Genomic DNA, 23,899 nt, shown 5'->3' with positions numbered 1-23,899 from the left:
CATTTAATCGATTCATTGGCAACGCGGTCTAATTTTAACTGAGAATCTCGTCGTTATCGTTGTGGTCGTGGTTGTGACATTTTAAAGAACAGGGGCATGATTTTTTCTGATGATTAGTTTGGACTCGGGGATAGAAAAAGAAGAAAGAAAAACGGTTCCACATACTTAACCGATTCATTTTCTTTTCGGTCTAATTTTCACGGAGAATCTAGTCATTGTTGTGGTCGCGACACTTTGAGAAACAGGGCCACGATTCACCCCGGTGGCTTGTTTCGACTCGGGGGCTAGAAAAAAAAAAGAGAAAAGAAAAGCGTACTTAATCGATTCATTGGCACCGCGGTCTAATTTTAACTGAGAATCTCGTCGTTATCGTTGTGCTCGTAGTCGCGACATTTTAAAGAACAGGGGCATGATTTTTTCTGATGATTAGTTTGGACTCGGGGATAGAAAAAGAAGAAAGGAAAATGGTTCAATGTACTTAACCGATTCATTTTCTCCGCGGTTCAATTTTCACGGAGAATCTAGTTGTTGTGGTCGCGACACTTTGAAAAACAGGGACACGATTCTCCCTTGTGGCTAGTTTGGACTCAGGGCTAGAAAAAAAAGAAAAGAAAACGGTTCAACGTACTTAACCGATTCACTGTCTCCTCGGTTTAATATTCACAGAGAGTTTCGTCGATGTCGTTGTGGTAGTGGTCGCGACATTTTGAAAAACAGGGGCACGATTCTTCCTGTCAGTTAGTTTGGATTCAGGGCTAGAAAAAAAATTAAAAAAAACGGTTCAACGTACTTAACCGATTAATTCTCTCCGCGGTTCAATTTTCACGGAGAATCTAGTCATTGTCGTGGTCGCGACACTTTGAAAACAAGGGCACGAATCCTTCTTGCGGTTAGTTTGGACTCGGGGCTAGAAAAAAGAGAAAAAAAAAGTGTTCCGCATACTTAACCGATTAATTCTCTCCGCGGTTTAATTTTCACGGAGAATCTAGTTGTTGTCGTTGTGGTCGTGATTGTGACATTTTAAAGAACAGGGGCATGATTCTGCTTGACGATTAGTATGGATTCGGGGCTAGAAAAAAAAAAAAAGAAAAGTGTTCCACATACTTAACCGATTGATTCTCTCCGCGGTTTAATTTTCACGGAGAATCTAGTCATTGTCGTGGTCGCGACACTTTGAAAAACAGGGGCACGATTCCCCCCCGGCAGCGTTAGTTCGGACCCGGGTCTAAAAAAAAGGAAAAAGAAGAAAAGAAAAGAAAACGGTTCAACGTACTTAACCGATTCATTGTACGCGTGAACGTTCACGGGTGCGTGCTACGCATCCGCGTGAGAAATTCGACGTATTGTGCGAGACGGAGGAACGCGCCTCGGGAACCCGCTCTCGGGCCACTCACGTGGTGTTTAAGTCAATAATTAGTTATAATCTGAGCGTAATCGCGGCATGCCCCGCGATTAACAGTTATAATCAAATCCGTTATCGGCGCACGTAATCGTAGCACGGTAGCGGCAATTAACGACCGGCTGGAAACTAATGCGAGACAGACATACAATGAGCGTAATGAGAAACGTCTCGTCTCGTCTCGTCTCGTCCCGTCTCGTCTCGTCTCGCGGTGTTTCCTGGTGTGCGTTTTATATTTTCGAGTTATCGGTGTGAAACGTAGTCACCCTTGCGGTGCGTTTAGAATCTCATTTGTTGCTCCGTTCGTTAACGACGGCTTAATTATTACCATCGAGAGAAACGGAGAGGGAGAGAGGAAGCGGGGCTAACCGCGGTGAGGTTGTTGCTCGAGAGCTCGGGAGCGTTCGTTAACCAGAGGGGGGTGGATGGATAGGTGGAATCGGGTCGTTTTTACGCGAAGGCGTTTTGCGCTCGATCGAGCGACCTCTCGATCGTATATTTTTACACGACCGCGCGAAATAATGCCCCTCCTCCGCCTCCCGTAGTCGCGTCGCGATGGGGCTACGTTCCGCGTTGGAACAGGAATGGGTTCCAAGCGGGGTGGTTGGATGGTGAAAACTGTTGTTTCTCTGCGTGCAAAAACAGAAGGTACGCGGGCGGTTCCGATTCACGGTGGACTGATCATCGCGCGAAAACACGAGCGGCTTGTTTTTGCAAGCGGGAAACTCGATCGGGGTCCACTCGCCGGAATACTGGGCTGCTGTTTGTGAAAACATACTTAAGAGATAGTTGGATGCGTTCCGCCTACGAGTCCTGCCCGTTTCGGGCTAGCGGCCGTATTAAAGGCAAACGGTTCGCCTCCGACCCCGTATCAACGAAACAATATTCTCCGGTGGATTTCACGGCCGTTCACTTTACTTCGTCCGTTTACAATTTGTACTTCGTTCGAACAAAGGTGAAAGATCACCTCTGTACGCTCTCTCGTGACATTCGTGCTCGCGTTAGGAGTACGAGCTATGGGGAGCTTGGAAAGACGACACCTGGATGTTCCAGGTACCAATCTGTTTGGTGTGGTACCTGGAAAGTTTCCTCTTAAACTTTTTCCGGTGGAAAAAGTTACTTAGTATTATTCCATGTTAATATTTCCGGAAGGTGCAATACGCGAAGGAATATTTATTTTAGAGTTATAGTAATATTGGAATACAACGATTTGGACCGATGTAGCCCTTGAGAAGTCAAGACATGGGGGAGGGGATCGTTACTGACTTTGATATTTTTCGGTTGATGTTCCAACATGGCCGTTACGATCTAGTCATTCGTTCATCTCCATGTCCCGCCGCGTGACTGTATTATCTTCTACTATTTAAATAAACGTTCTATTTATTCTTCTCTTGTGTCCAACAATTCCATTATTCCACATTAATATTTCAGGAAGGTACAACACGCGAGAGAATATTCATCTTAGAGTTATAAGTTATAGTAAATAAGAAAAGACCCATTTTATAGATTTCTATACATCCCTGTCAAGAACTTCCAACATCAATCACTAGTTATAAGGATCTATTTATGTATCGTTTTGTATGTTCGAGTAATCTTTGACTCATGTATACCATTCTTTTTTTGTTCAGTTAGTATGCACACCAATGTGCATGCTGCTAATAACCCTGTACTGGGTTCAAAGTGTAAATAAAAAAAAAGAAAAAAAAACTTGCAAGCGTAGAAACGTTACACGAATCAAAAAATTACTGCTTTGAAAAGTCATCGCTCTGCGCCATAAATTAACAAACTAGCCATCGCTACGGTAAGCACCCCAACAATGGCGTCACGTAACACGTACATCCACCATCTCGAACGTAGAACGTGGACACCATCGATGTTTGCTCGAGCACTTCGAAGAACCGAAACGTATCCCGATCAAGTACTCTTTCCTAACCCAGACCTAAGCCAAACCTAACGCGTTCAAATCGCCGAGAAGAGTTTGGAAAACCGGCTAGGAATTTGAACGCCGTTCTCGAGGAGGATCGATCTTCCCCCGGTGTTGTTCCCAAAGAAATGGCCGATCGTGTATTTACTCGGCTCGGAGGGTGGGTCGGAAGTGTATCGGTAAACAGAGGAGGCGAGAGCGTTGGCGGAAGGAGACGAGAGCGGGAGAACCGGAGGGAGAGAAACCCTCCTAGAAGGATCGTTTCGAGGTTAACGAGGAGGGCTGTGATTCCAAAGGGGGTGGTTGGAGGACATAGAACGAGAGACATAGAGAGAGAGAGAGAGAGAGAGAGAAAAGCTAGAAGGGTGGTAGCGTAGCAGATAATGGCGGGGACAGCAAAGGCAACGGTAATGGCAGCCCTTGGGACGTTGCTCGGATTCGAAGGATCGACTCTAGCGAGGGAACGCTCGTTAGCACCTTCTAACGGTCACGGATCGCAGCGGGCCGCGTTTATGGATCTTGTCAGGAATCGTCCAACCCCTGTCTCCCCGCACGAGCCGTCTTGGTGTCCGCCCTACGGACCCTACGGTCCTTCCGTTCTTTTTCACCGGGCTAATTGTATCCATCCGACCGCTAATTGACGTCCAGGGCGGGGAGCCGCTCGAGCGACGGAATTTTATTTGCCACGTATCCGGATCGGCCGGTGCTCGCTCGTCCCGCGGGAGACACCGGGAATTTCGAATTTTCGGCCCGCGAGTTATGGCCCCCGATAAATAACCGAGCATCCACCGCGGAATTATAATACCCGTAAACGTCGCCCGCGCTTTATGCACGGGGACGATAATTTACGAAAGAACACCGACTCGCGTTTAATTATCCGCGATTTCTATCCTATCCCTACCCTCCCCGGTTCGTTTCGTTCGTTCCCATTGTGCTTTTAATTAATTTTAATTACCAACGCGCACGGTGCATCTTCGGGATCGTTCGATCGCGATATCGAGAAATATCGCGCCTTCGTTTTCGAGCCTCGTTGTTCACGTGTAAATTAACACCGCGTAGATCTGCGCGTGCAAATTAAAGAATTTCATGGTTTCGGTGTATAAATACCGTGGCCGACACGAGAATAACGGGGCGGTAGAGAGAAAGGAGAGAGTCGGGGGGCGGTAAGCGAAGGTGGAGGAGGTGGTCGAGGGACGGAAAGGAGAAAAGAAAAAGACCTTTGTCCTTTCTGGTAGCGTTCCGTAAGCCGTGGGCGATATCCTCCCGGCGATGGTCGTTAGATCGCCGTTATCGCCGTCGCCGTTAGTTACTCCACCTATTGTAACAATTTCATAGAGGTCCGTGCAGGGTGTGTAAAACCCTGCAACGGCCTCGCGTGTCGGAAGACGATAGTCGTCACAGTGACTGTTATATCAAACGGGGTCGAGATTGCGATAACGACTCGTAACATACGTAGGATACACGGTTTACGTACCTACACTCCCGCGGTGTAGTTAGTGGGAACGTGGTTTCGTCCTACGCACGAGAGGGTTGCAATGTCGTAGGACCGTTATACCACCCTCCGTTCCACGATCGTATACACCGTGCGCGTATTAAACGCTCCATGCGACAGCGATAAATTATACGCGAGAAACCTTCCCCGGATATCACTTTCCCTCGTTCACTCGGCCGGCCAGTTTTTTTACGCCAATGTATTCTCGTTTGGTTATCGATCGCCTCTTAAGGGGTTTGTGGGTCAATTTAGTTTCTAATCGCGGACAAACCGAGGAATCTTTGGGTGTCTTTTCGCGCAGAGACTTTACGCGAAGATACCGTAAACTGGTCGTCGACCAAGTCTTGAAAGTCAAGGATTCGTTGAAAACTCGTCGTGTAAGTGGTCCCCTGCGCGATCTGGTACGTGACCTCGTAGACGTTCCCTGTGTCTGTTCTGTTTTCAGGATCGTGGGTCCACGCGACGACGAGACGAGTTTCGCGCGCGAAAAAGGGGGCGCGCGCCGGGGGATCCCATTTCTACGCCAGTGGCCGGTAGGTGGTACGTATGTAATGGAAGCCCCAGTTCTACGTAAGCCGGAACGCCGGCGTTCGTGGTCGAAGCCAATCTCAGTCCACGCTGGCCATTTGGCGTTTCCTCGGTCGTGCCGGTCGTACACACACGAGCTTGCCTTTTATTCCGTTTAACCCCTGCCTCCCGAGCACCAGCTCCCCTCTCTTCGTACTACTTGCCACAAAGAGAGAGAGAGAGAGAGAGAGAGAAGCCAGGGCAGCTTCCTAAATGATTAATTACCGATCTCCATCGCGCGGAGGGATCCCGCAGGAAGGCGGGTCGTTGGACGGCCTTAAAGTAAGCTCATTTCTAAAACGGATATTCCGTGTTCCGCGTGCCATGGAACGGCATTCGGTGGCCCCCGACGGGTTGCTGCCACTTCGCCGCCGCCCGCCAACCCCCGTATCGCGGCCCCCTTCGCCGACCCCCGCTGCCCCTCTCTAGTTGCGTAAGCTCTGCAGACCAACGGGGTTCCCTCTTCGCGTGGCACGCCGACTTCGCGGAGATTGCGAGCCCGATAGCGTGTTCTCTCTCTCGCTCTCTTTCACTCTCTCTCTCTCTCTCTCTCTCTCTCTCTCTTTCGCTCTCCTCTTTCTCTGGCCCCTGGTGTAAATGAAATGCGCTACGTGCCAGAAAAGAAAGAAAAAAAGAAGCAGTTTCTAGCTTGTTCCGCTGATCGATGGGTCAGGAAAGTTCTTTCGCGCGAGACCAGGTGGGACGACGATGTTGGCCGCCGCTGGTTGCTTTTATTCCTCCTTGAGGCGATTTTCTAGAGCGTACGCTGCTCGCTTGGATCCTGTATATGGGTATCAGTTTACTTCGATATTCGTGGTCAATCGAGAGGTCTTTCTTCGGAATCTTTCGTTCGACTTCTTGGAACCTGTTTTGGAACGTTTTTAATTCTACCAAGACGAAGACGCGGGTATAGGGAGACTCGTGGTACCTAGGAACCATGGGGATTGATCTTGTGTGTGAAAATAATGTACGATGGTGGGTATGAACGTATGTTCTGCTTGACCTTGTTCTTGAGGAAGGTTGTTCTTCGATAGATTGTGATTGGCAGGTATCATTATGGAAGCTTTGTGTTATTACGAAGATTTCTATGGATGATAGATATCTAGGTCTGTGTAAACGTGTGTCCTGCTTGATCTTGTTCTTGAGGAAGTTTGTTCTTTGATAGATTGTGATTGGCAGGTATCATTATGGAAGCTTTGTGTTATTACGAAGATTTCTATGGATGATAGATATCTAGGTCTGTGTAAACGTATATCCTGCTTGACCTTGTTCTCGAGGAAGTTTGTTCTTTGATAGACTATGATAGTCAGATATCACTATGGAAGCTTTGTGTTATTACGAAGATTTCTATAGACGATAGATATCTAGGTCCGTGTAAACGAATGTCCTGCTTGACCTTGTTCTTGAGGTAGCTTGTTCTTTGACAAACTCTGATTGTTAGATATCGCTGTGGAAGCTTTGCGCCATCACGAAGATTTCTATAGACGATAGATGTCTAGGTCTGTGTAAACGTACGTCCTGCTTGACCTTATTCTTAAGGAAGTTTGTTCTTTGACAAACTCTGATTGGTCACTATGGAAGCTTTGCGCCATCACGAAGATTTCTCTACACCCTACATCTCTAAGTTAAATCGAATACCTTCTCGACACTCCGAAAGTAGTAATCTCGATCACAGTTGCGCGAGATACCAAGAGGAATCGAACTACCCACGTAGGTCCCAGTCGAAGATCCAGTTCCGTTCGTAAACAGTTAGAATTAGTTCGACCTTCCATCCATCGAACCGCCAACTGGAAAACAAGGTCAAGTGGAACGTTTGTCCCAACTTTTCACCGGTCCTCTGGAATCTCTCCCCAAAGCGATTCCCACGTGTAAATCTATACACGTAACGAGAACAAACGTTAATCCCAGATGATGACGGTCCCACCGCGTATCGAACGATCGTTTCCGGTGGTATCGAGCGATCGCTGGATCGTCCCGCGGAAAGAGTCGCTCGTCCGCGCGGAATCTCTGCGGACGATTCTCTTTTCGTCGCTCCTTCCTTCCGTGTTCTTCCCTCTCCGGTGCCCCCTTGGTCGTCCCCTTGGTCGCCCCCCCCGTGCCCCGGTTCCCTCCACCGGCACCACCTTCTCCTCCTCCCGTCCATTTGCCCGGTACGTCTGTCTGTGTGCGCGTTTTCGTGCGATACGCTGTGTTATCGTTTGCATTGCAAATGGCAACCCACCCCGCCCACATTCAAACACAACCGAGAGAACCCCGAGGAGCGTGCACGTTTTATGGTGAAATCGAGCGCGTGTGCGAGCCAACGCCGATATATCGAGTCCTACGCGGGATGAGTCACGGGGAATCGGAACAACCCTAATGATGCCCTCTTAAGGGGACCGACCTGTCGAATTTCGACGCGTCTCGCCGCGTTCTCGAATTACTCCGTGGCGGAACTCGCCAGGATTACTCCGTAGGGCGCTAATAAGCGAGACCGTCCAGACAAATACCCAAGGACGCGGTGGACGCCTACTTCGTTTACGCTCCTGGCCGTAACGTGTTTCTCGCACCTACGTCCTGCCGACACCGTACCAGATACGGGGGAATCCGGTTACCGTAATCACGGATAATGTTATCAATCGTTCGCTCTTGCAATCGTCGGCTTTCGAAATACGAAAATGAATTGAAAATAGTAAGGTTGAAAATAAAATGAAAGTAATAATGAAATATATAATGGAGGTAAGAATGGTATTAATTGTGATAATTGTACTTGGGAACAAAATTCCTAACCTTTATAGTGCTGAACGAAATCAGATACAGGGGAATCTGGTTACTATAATCACGGATAACGTTATCAATCGTTCGCTCTTGCAATCGTCGGCTTTCGAAATACGAAAATGAATTGAAAATAGTAAGGTTGAAAATAAAATGAAAGTAATAATGAAATATATAATGGAAGTAAGAATGGTATTAATTGTGACAATTGTACTTGGGAACAAAGTTCCTAACCTTTATAGTGCTGAACGAAATCAGATACAGGGGAATCTGGTTACTATAATCACGGATAACGTTATCAATCGTTCGCTCTTGCAATCGTTGGCTTTCGAAATACGAAAATTAATTGGAAATAGTAAAGTTGAAAATAAAATGAAAGTAATAATGAAATATATAATGGAGGTAAGAATTGTATTAATTGTGACAATTGTACTTGGGAACAAAGTTCCTAACCTTTATAGTGCTGAACGAAATCAGATACAGGGGAATCGGGTTACTATAATCACGGATAACGTTGTCAATTGGTCTCTCTTGCAATTGTTGGATTTTGAAATACGAAAGTTAATTGAAAATAGTAAGGTTGAAAATAAAATGAAAGTAATAATGAAATATATAATGGAGGTAAGAATTGTATTAATTGTGACAATTGTACTTGGGAACAAAGTTCCTAACCTTTATAGTGCTGAACGAAATCAGATACAGGGGAATCGGGTTACTATAATCACGGATAACGTTATCAATCGTTCGCTCTTGCAATCGTTGGCTTTCGAAATACGAAAATGAATTGAAAATAGTAAGGTTGAAAATAAAATGAAAGTAATAATGAAATATATAATGGAGGTAAGAATGGTATTAATTGTGATAATTGTATTCAGGAATAAAGAAGAGGCTTTTCTTTGAGAGTTAGATTTAACCAAAGCGTATTCTGCACGAGTGTGTAACATTGTAAGCATGATATGTTCTCGCACCTTTATAGTGCTGAACGAAATCAGATACAGGGGAATCCGGTTACTATAATTACGAATATCGTTATCAATCGGTCTTTCTTGGAATCGGTTCTCGACGTACGAAATTACTTGAAAATAATAAGGTTGAAAATAAAATGGTAATGAAAGTAAGAATGGTATTAATTGTGATAATTGTATTCGGGAATAAAGAAGAGGCTTTTCTTTGAGAGTTGGTTTTAACCAAAGCGTATTCTGCACCAGTGTGTAACATTGTAGCGTAACGTGTTCTCGCACGTTATCAATCGGTCTTTCTTGCAATCGGTTCTCGACGTACGAAATTAGTTAAGAATAGTAAGTTTGAAAATAAAATGATAACGAAAGTAATAATGGTATTAATTGTGATAATTGTACTCGGGAACAAAGAAGAGATCTTTTCATTTCAAAGCGTATTCTACACGAGTGTAACATTGTAAGCATGATATGTTCTCGCACCTTTTAGTGCTGAACGAAATCAGATACAGGGGAATCCGGTTACTATAATCACGGATAACGTTATCAATCGGTCTTTCTTGCAATCGGTTCTCGAAATACAAAATTAGTTGAAAATAATAAGGTTGAGAATAAAATGGTAACGAAAGTAATAATGGTATTAATTGTGTTAATTGTACTTGGGAACAAAGAAGAGAACTTATTTTTGAGAGTTAGTTTTAACCAAAGCGTATTCTACACGATTGTGTAACATTGTAAGCAGTAGCGTAAAAGGCGGTATCGTAATAACCCGCGTACAGGTGTCGTAATTGTTTAGAATAAATTGAGTTCGATAACGACAATCTTGTATCCTCTGTGTAATATTATCAACTAATTATTCCTACGGTCGAGTCCCAATGTGATCGCGATAAGTGGATTCCGCTGTACTATAATTATTACCAACGAATAGGAATAAGTTGACGCGGTACGATACTCTTGAAGGGATCCGATCTATTGGGTAGTTCGGAAGGTCATTTTATTTTCCAAAATGGAATGTTAAAAATTGGACACTTTGAGAACACTGTCAGGGAATATTAAAGCGAATCCTAAATGTGCTTTATCGCTCTAAGACACTTTTTAAGGCAATTTGACGCGGTCTAGTCCTTTTTAGAAAATTTATTATATTAGGTTGTTCGGAAAGTAATTTCGTTTCTTTTGGTGAAAATGGAACACGATTTTTTCAGAGTGTATAAACATTTTATTAAATTACATACTCTCCATTTTGGAAAATATTACGACACCTGTACGCGGGTTATTACGATACCGCCTTTTTCGTTTTTCGGTGAAAATGAAACACAATTTTTTCAGAGTGTATAAACATTCTATTAAATTACATACTCGACATTTTGGAAAACCAAATGACTTTCCGAACAACCCAATATATACACACATATCAGTCGAAAAGAAAGTGTAAACGAGTTGCACCGTGCCTGAAATTAAAACGAGAACTTGTCGCAATTTATGAAACTCAAAGTGTCCTCGTTGCACGATTCGCCATTGCTCAAGCCGCGTTCTAAACATCATTTACTCGAAGCTTTTCTGCTACCCGAACCTAACCTACACCTCGACGAAATCCTTCGAATCGTGTGATTAATTTAAAACGAAACATTTCAACATTTATACATATATTTACATCTTACAAGAAAGTAGTAATTAAATTTTAATATCAATTCCATCAAACCACGATGGTTTACCAAATTGGAGAGAGTACACCGAATGAAGTGGCAATCGAGGATTCCAAAGGGTAAAACAATCGCTCCATGTAAAGTATCTCCAGTCACATCGGTCCGAAGCAAAAAAAATTCGCTCTCGCTTCTAAGCTCGCGTTCTCCATACCTACGTTTATCGTAGGTTGATCTTTGAAAATTTTCAAAGAAAGTTTCACCGTATCCCGAGAAAAGGAAAACATTCTTCAGTCGCGTCGCGAGCACCCCTACTTCTCCTCTGCCCCACCCCATTCGTATTTTAATTCGTCGCTCGTGTTTTCGCGTGGCAGCCCGCTTTCGCGACTCTCGTCTGGCGGGACTTACTCTCTTTTTTTTCCCGTCCTTATCCCGAGCCGGGTTTACTTAAGATATTAAAGTACTCACCCTTCTCTTTCAGGTTTCTTTTCCGTTCGCCCTCCGCCGCGTCCTCTTTCCCCCTCGTTTCGTCCCTAGGGAGGCCCCACGGTCTTTCGCCCGGTATTATTTCCCTCGGGGGAGTTCGGTGCGTTCGCGTCGGCTTCGCTTAATTTGTAAGCGGATTTTTGCACTAATCAACGGATTTAAGAAGGACAAGAGGAAGGAAAGACACGGCCGGGGCTGAAGAACGCGAAGAAACGAGGAGGGCCGCCGCGTGGACCAAAAGACGGGGGACAAGAAAGTCATTTGAATTTATTTTAATTATACTAACGAACAGGCCGCGGAACAAGGGCCTAACGAATTATTTGCTCGAATATGATTGCACCGGAATTTCTAACGAAGGATCGACCGATCTCTGCCCGCGTCTTTCGGGATCGTTACGCGCCGCCCGAAGGGTTCCACTTTCTCGAACAGGGGAGGGAGAGGGTGGAGGGTGTAGTAACTCGCGCCGCGGAGGACGATTATCCCGCGGACGATATTTTCTACCTTCTTCCTCGCGAACACTCGTGGTCGTCGTCGTTGTCGCGAGCTAAGAACATTTGCGTCACGGCAAACTGGACTGCGTTCGATCGAAACGAAGCGAACGTGAGACTGCACTCCGTCGCTCGAGTCGAGATTAATAAATCATTTCGTTAGCGACGGAGACGTTAAAGAACCCGACGCGGCGATAATGGATCGCGCGATTATTCACGGATCGCGTATCGATCGCTCGGTGATATTGCAAGTGACTGGCGTGACCGTGGGGAAACCAGAGAGGACGAAACGCCTCCTTTGGGTCGGTGAACGACGATAAGCGAGACACCATCGCGGGACGGAAAGAGAGAGAGAGAAGAACCGCGCCTCGTGATTCGCCACGATAATTTATTTGTCCCGCGCGGAATTATTTCCCGGCGGAGCGTGTGCGCACAGGGGTTACACAGCGTACGCGCGCGAATTTAAGAGGACAATAAACGGTCTGGTTTTCTCGCTCGGTCGTGATTCTTTCCGAGTCACTCGTTAAGGTTCGTGCCTTAACGCGGAGGAAGAGTCGAACGAGGAAAAAAGAAGCGGCGAGAAAGAAAAAAAAAAAAAAGAAAAGAAAAGAAAAACGTAGAAAGTCACGGGCGAAAGGGGGATGGACGCGCGTCCGCCCTTCGAGAACGAAAAGGTTTCCTTAATGAGAAGTACAGAGCAAAGCTTTCTTTGCGCGTCCTTTTGCATGGAAGAGCGGGTCCTTTACTCCCCCTCCCCCACGGTCCACCTCCTTGCTGCTTAACGGAGCTTCCTTGGCGTGCCCATCGTCGTCTTGGTCGTTGTCTTGGTCGTCGTCTTGGTCGTCGTGGTCGTGGTCGTGGTCGTCGCGAACACTCGACTCGAATCGGATTCGCGGCACCGTGTAGACTTTTTTTCCTACGGGCCTGCCGGCCGACCGCTGAAATGCTTCTTGTGTAAGTAAAAATCTAAAGTGACTACCGAGATCTAAGTTTTAATTAGTTTATCTTGGCCGCGTGGCCATTGAATATTTATGAGCTATCGCGGCCGCCGCCACCGCCACCGCCGCCGCCGCTGCCGCCGCCGGTGCGCCGCGGCGCACGAGAGAGCAATCAACGGAGAAACGGGGAAATGGAGAGAGAGAGAGAGAGAGAGGGAGAGGGAGAAAAAGAGAGAAAGAGGGAGGGAGAGGGAGACGAAGAGAAAGTCGAGGAGGCGAGCGGACCCTCACCGATCCCGAGCGGGGGATGCGGCTGCAAAAGGGGACGAAGAATGAGATTCCACCGGCCATGGAAAGGAACCGCCTGTGGTTACTGTCATCCCGTGGGATTTTCGCTTTCGATGCTTTTCCGTCGAGATGCTATCCGCCCGGGATATAATTGCACGCCAAAGTACACGATGTTCGCCACGACGAGCAACCTGGCTACCGTTTCTCGTTACAACGTCGAAGAATCGATGACCGGCCTTCCCGAGGAGGGAATGCCGCGTACCCTAATAGACGCGATTATCGTCGCGGAAAACAGGATTCTCCTGTGGAGCGTTAACAGATTCGGAGAAGTCTAGAGAGAAGTCTCGAGAGAAGTCTCGAGAGAAGTTTGAGAAAGAAAGCTTCCGTCGAGTTACGTGACTCTAAAAAATGTTTTTCGGTCGATTGGTCGGTTTTGGACTCGAAGATGTAACCTTGTGTTTATAGGGAATCTCGAAGATGGAGCCTTATAATATTGGGTTGTTCGGAAAGTCATTTCGTCTTTTTGGTAAAATTGAAACATGATTCTTTTAGAGTGTGTAAACATTTTATTAAATTGTATATGCTTCATTTTGGAAAATGAAATTACTTTACGAACAGCTGAATATTTACAGAGAGTCTCGAAGATGGAATCTTGTATTTATAGGGAATCTCGAAGATGGAGCCTTATAATATCGGGTTGTTCGGAAAGTTATTTTGTCTTTTTGGTAAAATTGAAACATGATTCTTTTAGAGTGTGTAAACATTTTATTGAATTGTATATTCTCCATTTTTGAAGACGAAAATACTTTACGAACAGCCCAATATTTACAGAGAGTCTCGAAGATGGAACCTTATAATAGATTGTTCAATGTAGAACAGTACCGTTCAATGAGTTTTGTCATTGTATTTTCAGAAGGCGAGATTTCCACGATAAATTTTGAACAAAGTTCCAAACGATTCGAAACTATTCAAGATTGTGACTCGAATCGTTGCTTCCCGGACGATTAATTCCCCGAGCGAATGTAGCAAACGTCGAGACTAACAATTTCCCGATACTTTCCCCCTTTGTTATCCGATAGAAACGAGTCGACGATCGAAACAGATGGAGGCGTGGCCTCCACCCGATCGTAAGAAGCACGAAGAAACATTTCGAGAGACAAACGTATATCTGGGGCAAGTGGATCCACTCTTTTTCTTATCCGTCGCATAATTCGCAGGTCGAGTGAATATAACCGAAAGGAAGAAGAACGAGGGTGGGGCGGTGGTGGCGGTGAAGGCAACAAGGGGGATGAAGGACTCCCGGTTGGGTATAGCGTGGTTCCACCTTCGCTAGAATCCAAAAGGACGGGGAAGAAGAAGGAGAAAGAATCTATAAGTCCATAAATCTGTAAAGCCAGTCGACGGAGAGAAAGCAGAGCGGGGAACGTAAATTTATGACCGGCGCCGTAAAAAACAGAAGCAGAACACACCGAAGAATTTTTATTTCCAGCAGATTCGTGGAATATTCCTCGGGTTTTTGGCAACGATCGTCGATTCTGCTGATCCTCGCGGTCAACGGGGCTCGCCGTCGCGGAATAAAAAACCATTAATCGACGCCCCGGTTCGTAACTCGAATTAACTGCTCGCGAGAGGTGACCACGAGGTATCGGATGAAAGAAATCGCGCGAAAGTAAGCTTCTGAAGTGGACGGATAGAGTCGACGACGAAAAAGAAGAACGAGGGGAGAGAAAAATAAAAATTAAAAGTAGAAAAATATTGGTCGGTACGAGTTTTATGCGGAGTCTATTTATGATCGTCGTTGCGCGCTTTTTAATTCGAATTAGCTAGTTGCTCGACGTATTGGAAGAAAGAAATTGCGGGAAAATAAGCTTCAGAAGTAGATGGATAGAGTTGACGATGAAAAAGAAGAACGAGGGAAAAAAAAGAATAAAAATAAAAAGTAGTTAGTTGGTTTTCTCGCGCTTTTCTCGAATTTTCGCGACGCGTTTATCTACACTGTAGTGTACACGAATTTAACTCGAATTAGAATTAGTTGCTAGAGTTATCGAAAGAAAGAAATCACGCGAAAATAAGCTTCAAAAGTACACGGATAGAAGAACGAAGAGAAAAGAAAAAGAATGAAAAATAGAAAAAAAATTGGTCAATACTTGTTTCGCGTGGAGTCTATTCGCGATCGTCATTTTCGCGCTTTTCTTGAATATTCGCGACGCGTTTATCTACACTACAACGCACACGCGTTTAACTCTAATTAACCACTTGCTCGAGGTATCGAAAGAAAGAAATCCCGAGAAAATAATCTTGAAAAGTAGACGGTCAAAGTTGCCAATCGTCGACGATGAAAAAGAAGAAGGGGAGAGAAAAATAAAGAAGAAAAAAAGAAAAATAAATAAAAAATGGGAAAAAGTTGGTCGGAACAAGTTTCACGCGGAGCCTATTTGCGATCGTCATCGTCGCGCTTTCCCCGAATATTCGCGACACGTTTATCTACACGGGAGCGCACACGCGCTTAACGCGACGCGGTGGGTTACAGATTGTCGATTCATATTTACATTTTAATAACTCTTCTCTTCTACCTCGTCACTCTGGTTCCCTCCGCACGAACCGGATCCGCGCGGATACCGGAAGCTCCGCGCCGCCGCCGCCGCCACCGCTACCACCACCGCCACCGCCCCTCGCTTTTCTTTCGCGAAATCACGATCCCGGGACGCGCTGGCTGGTATTAACGCGCTTGCCGCCCCATTAAAAAGAATCCCGTTTTAATGCCGGTGTCCTGTGTCAATACCGGAGATCTCCGTGGCGAGAGACACGGAAGAGGACGTTTTACGTGCCCGCAGACACACCTACGAAGGACACGATTTCACGATTCTCTCGAGCGTTTTTTCCTTTCACTCTTTTTTCTTTATCAACGCGTATCTTCGTTCGGTTCCACGACCGGTGAAAAATTCAACGTCGTCTTCTCCTGTGAACATTTAACACTAGGTTTACGGGACACGTCCTTTTCACGCGTTTCTATCGACGAGGAAAATTACGAACACCGTTTACATTATTCTCCGGTCACTCGTACCGACTTTTATCCATTTAACGAGACAAATATGTATCGAAATTCATTTTCTTCGAAGCTCTCTAATTTTATAATTCTCTTGATTCTATTTCTTCTTGATACGCGTCTTGACGCAAGAAATCTCCCTAATTTGACGCTAGAAATGTCCCTAAACCCAGCGTTAAACAGAGTATTTGAACACGTTTCTGACCCACACTTTCTATATCTTCGAAAATCCTTACAGTGTAAATTCCCCCAAAAGAATACACTTGTAATTTTCCCAAAAGAACTACTATTCACCTTCTCATCGTCGTGTCGCTTCTACTCGAATTTTACGCTCAAAGAAGCGTATTCCATTACTTCTCGAATCGCGCAAGGTCGGATTCGCGAACGTACCGTTTAATTCGAAGGCGATATTAAAATCCACTCCCCTCTATAATAAAACGAAGACACGTGTTATTAATTTCGCGTATTTCGTGCCATTCGTACGCGAAACGGTTTCTTTTCGACTCGTGGCTCCCTTCTCACTTCGTTTCTTTTTTATTATTGTTAATCACCGCGGTGGAAACGTACGCGTCGGATACGTAGACATTGTAACGCGCGTTACGTTCCGTTCTTAATTTAATGCGCATGAAATTTTCGATTTAACAAGCTCGCCTCGTAGCACGCATTCTACCGTGTAACTCTTTATAATTATATCATCGAACAACGGAGATGTTGCGCGGCCTCGCCCCCGCGGGGGCGGTGCGGGGGACGGTGTGGGGCACACACGCGCGCACCGCTCTCTTTGCCTTTTCGTTTTTAATCGCGCGCCGGTGATTATAATAATTCGAATTTCAAATTGGTCCGCGGTATCACAGAAGCCCGCCACCGAACCCGGGCCCCGCGTTACAGGCAAATATTTTTCTGCTCATTGGTTCGCCACGAGCGTGGCGGAACGATAATTTCTGATATATTTAACATTACTACGATTCCAACGCGCGCCGGTTCCCGTAATTATCGCCGCGTATATTCGCGCGAGGGCCGCTTATTATTACGTACGGGGTGAAAATTTTATTCGTTTTAATAATTAAACCGCGGCTAGTACGTTCACCACCACCATCAACACCACCAGCAACGTGTGGTTTTACGACCTCGTGTAAAATCGCGGGCCGGAAATAACGACGCCAGTGCCGCGGAAAACCTACGGAAATATCCGTTCGCGGTTCGAATCGCGAGGGGAGTTTCCATTTTTAAAAGAGTCATTTCGCGAGTAACCCAACCGGTAATTTTTCTCTTTTTTTTTCGAAAAGAAAATTATCCGCTTCGGAATCCTTTGTCAGCGTCTTCGGTGACGTGGGACGTTCCACGGAAGAGGAACGCACGGCTGCTCCGTCGAGCGGGGAAATCATTTAAATTTAAAAGGACCGAAGTTGGAAGTTTTAAGCGGACCGAAGAAGAAGTTCGTTGTCCCTACCTCCGTGGGCCCTCCCCACACCCGCCACCGGGTGTGTATTTGCATGAGAAAAGTGTTCCACGATTCTTTCGATTACACACTCGCCACCACGGGCACCGTAGATAGCTCACATTCTGGGAAACTCTTTCAGGAGGTCTTTGTGACGATGAACTTTCCAGATAGACGCGACACCGTACACGTGTTCCATTCACATCGGGGTGGTCGTTCGCAATCGACCACCGAGTCTCCGACTCGCTCGAATATTTTTTCTACCGTTCGTCGCGCGTTTGATCCCTCCTCCTACTCGGTTCCTCGATTCTTCCATCGCCGATTATTCAATAGCTTCTTTCGGTCTCTGTCCCGGTCCCTGCCGCCGCGTCACTCCTGAAATACAATGTAAATTTCTCCAGAAATTGGTTTCGTGCGTTCTTGGCACGTTTCGGGACGTTACGCGATAATTAATCGCTGGTGTTACCAGTATTCGCGAAACGTGTACGTAGACGAGCGCGTTGAACGATTCTTGAATCATCGATCGTTGAAATTGTCGAAACTCGACCATTTCAACGGGAAGAACGATCGATAACGACCCCGCCTTTTATTTCCGAGGCAAATATTTCGCGCGTGTTTCCACGTAATCCTCTGCCCTCTTCTCGAGCACCGAGGACCGACCCACGGACGTTCCCAATGGACGTTGATATTGGCGGTTGATTATCAATTTTCTACCAATTTGGTTCCACTTGTAGCGGCGCCAGCTTTTGTCCCGCTAATCACCCCTTGGCTCCCGCTTTCACCCCCCGCCGGGTACATCCGATCCGCTTTGCATATTACGCCACGATATATCTCTACTATTCTGCATGACTTGACGAGTCTCACCCCACGTCGGCTTTCTTTTCGCTCCCTTCGCGTCCCCCCCTCCGCCCCCTTTGAAAAATTCCCCGTGGCCACCGGCTAAAAAGCGCAATTGAAAAAAATAACGCCGTCTTTTGTCGTCGAGGGAATTTCGTTCTCTCCGAGGGGCGAAATCGATTTTTTCGAACGAATCGATTCCGAGATTCTATTCCGGTAGTTTGTCATTTGTATTATTCTAAAAGCTTAATATTTTCTACTTCGAGAGGCGATCATCGATGTGCTTCAAGCATTGTGCTTTCTTCAATTTGGAGAATCATTGTGGTTTGGAATTGAAATTGAAATTCAATTAACAGTTTCTTGTAGGATGTAAATATATGTGTATGAAATGTTGGAATGAAAATGTTTCGGTTTAGATTAATTGTAGGATTCGATGGATTTTATCGAGGTGGTAGTTTCTGGTAGCAGAAAAGCTTCTTTGAGTGTAAAGGGTTAATATTTTGTTTAAGAGAAAATAAATAAATAGGGGGCTTGATAGATTGTTGAACAGATTTATCACTCTATCGAGTGTAAATATGGTGAATCTGTCCGGGGTGTAAATGCGAGTTCGGATTTTGATTTGTTTAGTCTTTGATAGCTTTTGGAGTAAACTGTCTTTCGAAATGTAGTATTTTATATTGTAATTCGAACTACAGAGATTGTTCCACCTTTACAAATTATTGATACCTAGAATTCGTGTTGTCTATTCTTTCAGTAGTTGAAGCAAAATAATTTCCTACGTTAGTGTCACCTATTTTTTCAGCAATGTATATAAAATAATTTCTTATATTAGCGTTGCTTACTTTCCCAGTAATTAGTGCAAAATAATTTCCCAGTGTCAACTATTTTTCCAGTTACCAATGTAAAATAATTTCTCACCTCAGTCTCACCTATTTTTCCAGTAATTAGTACAAAATGATTTCCTACGATAATGTCGCCTATTTTCCCAATAATTAGTACAAAATGATTTTCTATGTTAGTGTCACCTATTTTCCCAATAATTAGTACAAAATGATTTTCTACCTTAGCGTCACCCATTTTCCCAATAATTAGTACAAAATGATTTTCTACGTTAGCGTCACCTATTTTCCCAATAATTACTACAAAACGATTTCCCTTTTCCCCGTCTAATTTCGTAGATACCTATGTGATCCCATACAAATGGTAATACATTCATCTTTGATAATTCTAACGTCAAGATTATAATAATTTTACAAAGATACTCGATACGATTCAATATCCTCGAACATCTGAAAATACACAATTATCTTAATTTCTACCATAATTTCCAAAAGTAACCGATTCTCGAAATAAAATGTGAACCTATAATAGACATCTCAATAAGTTTTGTCGTTAGATAAGAAATGGAGCTAATTTACTGACTAGTTACTTTTGACGTCACCTATTTTTCTAGTAATTGGTATGTACGATACAAGCTGAGAAACTTTCCCTACGGTTAAATACGATCCGTATCAAATCTCTCTCGAGTCACTCGGTTTTTCGTTTACAAGGGGTGGTTAAGGTTTTTGTTTTCACTTCGCGTCGACTTTCATCGTATCGAGATAAAGAGAGAGAGAGAGACAGAGGGTGGTCAAGAACTCGGGCTCGAGGCTCGGTTCCAGCCGAGTCGAAGAACGCGGTTATAGCTTTTCGCGAATTAACCGGGAGGCAGGCGAATGCGTTCGCAAAACAACAGAGGGATCAAACGTGAACGCTTATGGGATCAGCGATCTGAAAACGTTGTGTTGTTTCAGGTGAGCCAGCTCTCACGCGCCACACCCTGTTTTCCACGCTGGATCCGCCCCGCTCCCTGCGGCTGCAGACCGCGCGCTTCCCTCGCCGCGGCCGACCGATCGGAATTTTCAAATCGCTCGGTCTAGCGGCTAACTAAATTTTTATTCCTACGGAAAATACGAACACCCGATACCCGCGAACCGTTACGGTCCCCTTCTCTCGAGTTTTGCGCGAAACGATCAACTTTTTCGCGTTGCGGTTCCACTTTCCGCGGGACCTCGATCCACATGATCCACATGTTTTCGAAACGTCATTGGGCGAGATCTGTCTCTAACAGCGATTTGTGTATCATTTACCAGGTTGTTCGATAAGTTTTGTCCGTTTTTTCATTGTAAAAAAATATTGTCGGTTTTTCCATTGTAAAAAAAATACTGTCGGTTTTTCTATTGTAAAAAAAATTGTAAAATTTTATTGATTTTTCCATTGTAAAAAAAATATTGTCAGGTTTTCTATTGTAAAAAAAATATTGTCAGGTTTTCTATTGTAAAAAAAATACTGTTGGTTTTTCCATTGTAAAAAAAATATTGTCGGTTTTTCCATTGTAAAAAAAATACTGTCGGTTTTTCCATTGTAAAAAAAAATGGTAAAATTTTGTCGGTTTTTCCATTGTAAAAAACATAGTAAAATTTTGTCAGTTTTTCCATTGTAAAAAAAATACCGTGGCACTTAAACTTTGAACAACTGTAAATATACGAAAGAGTCGATACATCTACGTGAAACTTTACATATAGTATATTCCATTTCTTATCTAACGACAAAACTTATTGAGAAGCCTATTATAGGTTCACATTTTATTTGGAGAATCGGTTACTTTTGGAAATAATGGTAGAAATTAAGATAATTGTGTATTTTCAGATGTTTTGAAAACTATTATAATCTTGACGCTAGAATTATCAAAGATGAATGCACTACCATTTCTATGGGATCACGTACGTATCTCTGAAATTATACAGGAAAAAGGAAAATTAATTTACGAAGCGTTAGTTGTCTATTTCGATAATTCTCCACGAATATCGTAGCCAAAGACACAGTTAATAATCGAGCAATTAGCTCGATTAGCAATTAGCATTTCGTTTTCCAAACTGAAAAATATATAATTTAATAAACTGTTTATACACTCTAAAAAAATCGTGTTCCATTTTCACCAAAAAAATAAAAATAAAATGACTTGCCGAACAATCCAATAAAAAGAAGTTCGAAACAAATCGAATTGACCCATTCGGTAGTTTTAAGGTTAAGTAGATTTAAAATTCGCGCCAGTTTTTTAATCGCGAGGTCGTTAACGGACAATTTGAAACACGGTCGCAACAGCGGGAATCCCGGCTCGAATTTATTTCCATTAAACTCGAACCCGTTGTTTAGTTTTTTGACGTTCATCGAGATTTATCCGCCATTACGCGCGCAATTGGGGGTGGCGATGAAACAAAATGGCGTGTTCGGCGTATCGTCGCGGCTGTTCAGAATTCCGCGGGGCTGTTGGCAATAAACAGTGTATCACTGTACAAGCCGGGCACATTAAATGCCGCTTTGCGCGCGTTTTCCCGGCTCGAGCGGGAACGAATCGGCCGTCTACGACGTCGCGACCCTTTCAAGAATTTCAAACCGGGAGCAATTATATTTATTTCGTCCCCTCCGGATGACTCTCGAGGATAATTACGCGTTATCAAACAACGACGGGGGCCTCGATTATCCGGACATTGTTCCTTGGGAAATAAAAGCAAACGTTTCGTGTATCTTTTCCATTAGATTCTCGTGAAATTCAAGTTGCGTTCTTCTTGGATCTCTCTTCCTACCTAAGCATTCGTTAAAAGTTTTGTATTGTTCGGAAAGTGATTTCGTTTTCCAAAATGGAGAATATGTAATTTGGTAAAATGTTTGTACACTCTAGAAGAATCGTGTTTCGTTTTCACCGAAAAAAAAAACGAAATGACTTTGAGAACGACCCAATAGGTTTGTAACGGTATACGGGAAATACGACAGCTCACAAACGAGGTAGATTAGGGAACTTTTATCGAGGAGGATAAAAATTCGTGTATCTTCGCGGTAATACTCAGTAGGTTGTTGACTATTCTTTTATATTAACTAATTTTAAGCTTCTATCTACAGTCGATCAATGTTTGGCCTATTGTCACCCATGAAGTTTCAAACGATGTTGTTACTTGCCTTGAAATTGTTTCTTGTTTCAATTACTTCGATTATTCAGACCCTTTATTTTACATTAAGAACTTTGTGAACTCTTTATGATAAAGTTATTCGCATTGAAGGAGTTTCTACTTCAAAATTCAAGTCATGTATCTTTGTGGTAATTCTCTATCGATTGTTGACTATTCTTTTATATTAACTAATTTTAAGCTTCTATCTACAGTCGATCAATGTTTGGCCTATTGTCACCCATGAAGTTTCAAACGATGTTGTTACTTGCCTTGAAATTGTTTCTTGTTTCAATTACTTCGATTATTCAGACACTTTATTTTACATTAAGAACTTTGTGAACTCTTTATGATGAAGTTATTCACATTCATAGAGTTTCTACTTCAAAATTCAAGTCATGTATCTTCGTGGTAATCCTCTATCGATTATTGACTATTCTTCTATACTGACTCATTTTAAATTTCTACCTATAGTCGATCAATGTTTAGCTTATAGTTGCCCATGAGACACTTTATTTTACATTAAAAACTTAATGACCCTCTTTATAGCGAAGTTATTCACACTGATACAGTTTCTATCAATAATTCTTCAAGACCAAGTTTGGAACATAATCCCTCAAAATAGATATCGTCCACCGATGATCCTACACACTATTCTTTCGTATACCAAAACGAACAAATGAAACAAATCTACATCCAAAGCGTGTGGAAGAACCAAACCAATAACACGGTCGCCATTTATCAAGGTCGACGATCAATAACGCAGGCACGATATTTGTGCCACGTATGCAAATCGTCTCGAGTTTATTATTAGATACATGTAGAAAGAGAAAGAGCTTTCGGTTGCGATCCGTTACAAAGAAAGCGTCCACGCCCTGAATAAACTATAACGATAAATATCAATTATACGAAAACAACATAAATTACTTTTCATCGCTCCATAGCGCATACATATCGACGATTCGAGTATCACGAGAGCTCCAACTGAAAGTTTAGTATATTCCCCGAGCGACTTTCAGTATTGCTCAGTATTGCTCAGTATTGCTCAGTATTGCTCAGTATTGCTCAGTATTGCTCAGTATTGCTCAGTATTGCTCCCATTTATTAAAAACGCAATCGTTAACAACGTACGGTCATCACCAGGTGCGAAAGATTGCACGAAAAATGACCAGTTTCGTTGGCCGAGAGTCTGGTACATCGAACGATGACGGTGTCGGTGGACAGCATGATCGCTTGTGACACCAATGACCAATCGACACCGGTAGGGTTCGAGTAGGTGGGCGCGGTAATGGGAAAGCCATGCACGCCGGGCCCGATTCGCCGGCGCTCGCATAAAATTAACTATCCGGCTTCGTTCGTTCGTTTTAATTAACGAAACACCGAGGGGGTATCGGTCTCGCGCTCGCGCTCCCGAGCGGCACGTCTATCTCTTCGTTTGCACGGGGAGCGTGCGAAAGAGGCCGGCGCGCGCGAGGGGCCCGTGGTCGTGCCGGTTCGTTCGTTCGTTGGTTCGTTGGTTCGTTGGTTCGTTTCGCTCGTGGCGAACGCGACGATTAATTTTCACCGTTGCCCGTGAATCGTCGTTGAACGTTCGAACGGTCGGTATCGTCGCGATAAAACGCTGCACGGGGACCCGTTGGCGACGGACTGCCAACGATGGTGG

General features: G+C 44.2%; 1 protein-coding gene and 1 long non-coding RNA gene across 2 annotated transcripts in view; both read right to left on the bottom strand.

Annotated features, from left to right (window-relative positions):
• LOC143147565 (uncharacterized) overlaps nt 1-23,899 on the bottom strand; it is a 320,816-nt gene that overhangs the window by 1,236 nt on the left and 295,681 nt on the right. The gene's annotated exons all lie outside the window — the stretch shown is intronic.
• On the bottom strand, nt 606-17,733 carry LOC143145885 (uncharacterized). The gene is made up of 2 exons (XR_012991801.1): nt 17,539-17,733; nt 606-755 (listed from the first exon to the last, which is right to left on the bottom strand). It is a non-coding gene; the product is annotated as an uncharacterized LOC143145885 (long non-coding RNA).

Source organism: Ptiloglossa arizonensis, chromosome 1 (genome assembly GCF_051014685.1).
Source record: "Ptiloglossa arizonensis isolate GNS036 chromosome 1, iyPtiAriz1_principal, whole genome shotgun sequence".
Taxonomy (NCBI): Eukaryota; Metazoa; Arthropoda; class Insecta; order Hymenoptera; family Colletidae; genus Ptiloglossa; species Ptiloglossa arizonensis.
The sequence above is the reverse complement of the archived record's forward strand: the minus strand, read 5'-3'. Positions and strand labels throughout refer to the sequence as shown.